Source organism: Colletotrichum spaethianum (genome assembly GCF_022836535.1).
Source record: "Colletotrichum spaethianum MAFF 239500 DNA, contig07, whole genome shotgun sequence".
NCBI lineage: Eukaryota > Fungi > Ascomycota > Sordariomycetes > Glomerellales > Glomerellaceae > Colletotrichum > Colletotrichum spaethianum.
Window position 1 is genome coordinate 1,533,633 of NW_026054777.1, and position 6,000 is coordinate 1,539,632.

Sequence of the window (6,000 nt, forward strand, 5' to 3'; positions counted from 1 at the left end):
AACTCTTGACGAGCTCTTGTCGGATACTGGTGTTGGCGATCGACGCCGAAGCACGTAGATGGGATTCTACATAATGACGTTCCGCTTACAGTGTACTGTGGTTACTCAGGCCACGATTTGCACGAGTCAAAGGAAGATGTGAAGACCACAAAGCTCAACATGGAAGCCTTGCGGGGAGCATAGCTTACATCAAGACTGTTGGCTTGAAACACAGGGGGAAAAAGGGTTCGATATACCATTCTTCTGCTGGTGATTGCCTCTGTGTTCCACCGAGACATAGTTACTAGCAGAGCTGGATGCTTGCCAATACTATAGTGCTTTGGCGGATTGTATATGTTTCTTTGCTTTCGAAGATTCAAAGACAGAGGGGCAAAGGCCGGTGCATTATTCATTAATGCCCTGCGGGGTGTACTGTACTGCATGGCATGAAGTAATGCAACCAAAACATGAAGATCTATCGTGACTTGTCAGGTGGAAGGCGGTATTGTCAAAGTGGCTGAACTTTGGACTTAGCCAGCCAGCTATGTCACCAACTCAACATACGTACTGCACTTCATACATGGTCATTAAATATCTTGACGTTCAACTTGTATGGATCAAAGAACACTCGACTACGGCCACCACACGTGAGTCGTTAAGTATAATTCTAGACAATTGTACCGCTAACTGTGTTAATGTCCTTTTCACCACTTCCACTGACGCAAACAATTATATTATCACTATGTCCCATTGACCTCGCCGCTTCAACAGCACCATGGATGGCATGTGCGGACTCCAGCGATGGAAGGATACCTTCAAGTTGACATGTTAGCCGGAAGGCACTCAAAGCTTCCTCATCTGTTACTGTAAGAACTTCAAGGCGCCCAGAATCCTTCCAAAAACTCAGTTCAGGGCCGACGGCAGGGTGATCCAGGCCGGCAGCAATAGAATGGCTGTGTCTGACTTGGCCATGATCGTCCTGCAACACATATGTCATAGCGCCCTGGAAGACACCCCCTCTCCCTCTTGATAACGCAGCACTGTGTAAGGAGGTGTGAACACCACATCCTCCAGCTTCAACGCCTACCAGCCTGACTCTAGTGTCCTCCAGGAACGGAGGGAAAAGTCCAACCGCATCTACACCAGTGCCGACACAGGTGACAACCGCGTCGGGTAGCCGCCCTATCTTCTCTAAGGCTTGCCTTTTTGTTTCCGCACCAATAAGCGACTGAAATGTTCGGACGATAAGAGGAATTGGATAAGGTCCCACTGGTGTACTGGCTAAATAGAATGATGTATCATCCACGACACAAGCACGCATGGCCTCGTTCATCGCGTCCCGGAGAGTCTGGCTTCCTGTCTTGCTAATAACAAGCTCAGCCCCCAATGTCATCATCTTCCTCACATTTGTCGATTGTCGTGATACGTCTTTCTGAAAATATTGATCAATAGAGCGTCAAGTCAAGGATTGTTTTGAGAATACTCACTGCTCCAACATGGAAAATGCATTCCAGGCCGAACTTCGCACATAAAGCAGCTGCGGCAACGCCATTTTCACCTGATCCCGTCTCTGTCACAATTTTTCTCTTCCCCATCCGCCTGGCGAGGAGGATTTGGCCCAAGGCGTTGACAATTTTGGACGATCCAGTATGGTTCAGGTCCTCTCGTGCAAACCATATTTTTGCGCCGTTGGCGTATGCCGTTAATCGCCCAGCCAGATGAAGACGGCCCGGCCGGCTAATGTAGTCGTAATGATTTCGGTACTCTTCCCAAAAGTTCGGGTTGCTGGCTTCTCTGATGAAAGCGGTCTCGAGCTCTGACAGAAATGCCATAAAGCTTTCTGGTACGTATTGCCCCCCATAAACTCCATAACGCTTGGATAGTGCCGACATATCTGCGGTAGTTGTTGTTAGCGATTGCCGTTGTTGCCCTCACCGACACCATAAAGTACCAACAGGCCGCTAGGGTGCAGCAAAGCACTCGTATTTGTGGGCGCGTAGCCCCTCGGGAGCAGCAGCACGTTGCAGTTCAGAAGGTGAACAAATTTTTTTATCCGTTTGTGTAAACTAGGCGGATTGAATGTGTCGCATGACGCTGTGTTGCACTGTAACTTCCGCAGCAGACTTGAAATACTTTCCAGTAGTTGTCACGTCAACTGTCAGTATGAGCATCATCACAATTCCTTGAACCCAATCGAGGGATAGGCCGTAGCTCGTACGAAGAAAGCAGTACAGTATCAAATCCTACACAGCCCACTCCGCATGTATTAGAGATAAAAGTAATCAAGCTGTCAAAGGCGTCTCTTTGGCATTATGGCTCAACGATCTCGGCCAGAAATTGCGAAGAATGTCTTGAATTGACGCTCATTGCCAGTGGATGAGGTGGCTACCGAATATGATGCGCATCAATTCATACGGGGTAGACCCGTGTGTCCGGGCATAGCCACATTCGGCAGTTTGATCAAGCTTCATTCTGTAGATTCAAATTCTAGAGAGCAGCTTTAGGGCTCTGAATGAATCATGGCGACCCGTAGGGTCAGATGGAGGCACGGTACTGTACAATGGTACATAGCGGGATGAAGAGGAAAGAAAAGTGCGTTACAGTTGAATTTGGGATCGGTTTCCGGGCTTTTGCTTTGAGTGGTTCAGGTCTACGGATGTTTGTGGATCCTCGCGACGACAAGCCACAAGACGACACAGGTGGAAATTGAGCAAACAGCTGAAGGGGCGGGCCCATAACAAAAGCCACGATTGACGCTTTGAGAAGGTGTTTGTCCGACCCAGCAACTTAGTGCAAAGAGCAAGTTCTTGCTTTCACAGCATCGGTCATCAGCATGCAACCAAGGTGCCACATCTGTCTCTCCACGCACTCCATTAGCATGCGGCTCTAATTTTGTCTCTGAGGCTGATTTCGGTATCGACAGTACAGTTTGCCAGTGGCGCGTCGCCACACAGGAAGTGGTCAACTTTGCTATGACTCGTGGTGTTTCCTGGCTCGACGCTAAACCAAAGAGTCCAAAGCGACTCCATGCTGATGATTAGTGCCCGATGCACATTTCAAATGATACAATCGTCTTTCTTGGAGTCAGGCTATTCATACAGTAACCAATGGGAGTAGAACCCTCATAAATGAACGACATGCCACGCACATACACAAAGTTTTAGGATGATCTTTTATACCATTACATTGTCGTGAACCGAGACGTTTCCTGTCTTCGATCCGCTCTCTAGTATCATAGGTTACCCGTGATGCACCAAGTTACAGTACCACAAAGTCTATGTAAACAATGTCATCTCTTCAGGCTTTATCGGCAATCTCCCCATTAAGCTTTCCGTTTCAGCAACACGGGTTTTTGCCTCCTGACCTACCGTGCAAACAACTTTCCGACCCGATATATCAACCTTGGGAGCAGTTAATTTCTCAATTACCACGCTTGAATAAGTCATCAGAGATTCAGACTAGAGTCAATGAACTTCCAACTCTCGGTACGAAGGGGTTACACGGCAAGGCAGAATGGAGACGCGCCTATGTCATCTTGTGTTTCTTAGCCCATGGCTACATATGGGCTTCGAATCCGCCCGCGGAGGTTCGTTCGTCGTCGCTGCGAAGACTCAAAAGCTGATTTTAGTTTAGGTCTTGCCTCAAACCATCACTCTCCCACTACTCGAAATATCCGACTTTCTGGAAGTACCTCCAGTTGCCACTTATGCTGCTTTGACCTTGTGGAACTGCAGAAGTAGCAAAACCGACAAGGTCCAGCTCGAAGGTCTCACAGTAGAGCATACTTTTACCGGCACAGACGATGAGGCTTGGTTTTATCTGGTTTCGGTGGCTATGGAAGCACAAGGGGGCCGCATCATCTCTGTTGCTACTTCAGCTCTTTCGCACATGCTGCAGAGGGACTACACAGCTGCAATGGCACTTTTGCACAGTCTCGCGGCTGAAATTGACAATCTTGGCAATATCTTGGGAAGATTACACGAAAACTGTAATCCTGATGTGTTTTTCCACAAAATCCGACCTTTCCTACAGGGCGGCCAAGAATCAGCAGGGTTCTCCAATGGGATCTTCTACGACGAGGGGTCTGGAAAAGGAAGCTGGAGGCAGCTCAAGGGTGGGAGCAACGGGCAAAGCTCCCTTTTTCACTTTCTTGATATCGTCCTGGGGGTGCAGCATGTCCCAATCCAAACCAAAGCCTCCAAAGACTTTCGCGATGAAGCTTCCAAATGTTTCTTTCGAGAAATGAGAGAGTACATGCCTGGGTCTCATCGTCGATTTCTTAGCCTTTTCTCCGACCTCCCCAATCTCCGCGATTTCGTTGCCTTGTCCAAAGGGAACGAGCACCACCAGGAACTTTGGGGAGCATACAGGCAAGCTACAAGAAGCTTGACTGGGCTGAGAACCAAGCACTTGAGCATTGTTGCTCGTTACATTATCCTGCCATCGAGACCGACTTCGCAACAGCCCAACGACCAGGAGGAACTCTACGGTACGGGAGCTACGTTGCTGATCCCGTTTTTGAAACAGGCTAGGGATGAGACAAATCAGGCAGGAGAGAGCCAACCATAAAAGTTGGTGTTGCCTCGGAACGCGGGCTTTCAGTAGGACAGACAGTTTCAGCAATCTTTTACAACTAAAATGAAGTTCCCAACCCGTATATCGAGATCAGTAGTTACCGGTATGATCTACCACAGAGGCGGTGGCCAACAGCAAGGGTTCCCGCTCTGCTCCACACTCCTAGCACTACTTTACGTTCAAAGAATGTCGGGACTTGGAGTCTCCAAAAGAGGCACTCGATACAGCACTCGAGTAAATGAGTGCAGTCGACATGACACGTGAGGTGAAAACGATGAAGATCCTTGTCGGCCAACTTCGTCGGATGAGCGTTTGCTCCACTTGCCTGGCGGAGGGCAATTTTAGTCTGCCAGGATATCCTGGCCAGAGCGAATTTCCAGATAAATGTTGGCTAAGTCAGACACATCACAATGTGCAGCCGGCGCCGAGCATCAAAATTGGTCGATGGCTTCCACCTTTCGTTCTAGACCACGCACTACGTAAGTAATAGACCGCAGAATCCACAACGACATCGGCCCAGTCAGTCAAGGCTGCAACTCATGCGGTCCCACACCATCACTTTGCTGCGCTTCAAAATCCACTCCGTCATGTCCCAGCATCCCCATCACGCCGACCGAGCCCTTTTTGCGACCCCGGTGATGTCTCATGCCCCTCCGCTTCCGAGTGGAGTGGCTTCGGCACTTTTTGGCGCTGTGCCCTCCACCTACGGACAGCTTGACGGAGCCATCCATGTCCCGGAGGGTCAGAGCGTCCCGAAAGTCAACCAGTTTGTAAGCCAACTGGGTCGGAGGAAAGGATTACTTTCGCATAGGAGAGACTACGACGCAGATCAGCTACTGGATTTGTACTTCGGCCGGCAGCCCATCAACCGTCGACGTTGCAGTCGGTCTACCCAGCCCGCCGCCACCCCCCCCTGTCACTGGTGGAGAGAGGGTAGGCCGATTGGAGACGAAATCACCTTCGAGATGAGCGATATCAAAAAGCCAGGAGCTGCCGACTGGTGCGGATGACGGGCTTGATGCAGAGTACACAGGTGACGCAGGGGAAGACACAAGGGAAGACGCCGATACGGATCCGCAACCGGCCTCGGGAGAAGATCAGCACGAGTCGAACCATCTCGAAAGAAACGCAACCACAGGAGGCTTGCGCGAAAGCCTCGCAAATTCTGTATATAGTCTGATCAACGACACCAACAACTTCGACGACGCCGAAGCTGCCAGTTCCCCAGAGACGAATATTATGACCCTTGCAGCATGCAATGCGACAAATAAGGAAAGGTCTGGACGAATCAGCGGGCTGCGGAGCTGACAGGGGTCTTTCTGTCAGGAAAGGATAGGCGACGAGGAGATCGAGTGTCAAACAAGCACAGACAGTGACTTTGGCTGGCCTGAGCTCAAGCCGCCCAGTTCAACAGACAACGGGCCGGCCGTGTCTGATTGGCTCGCA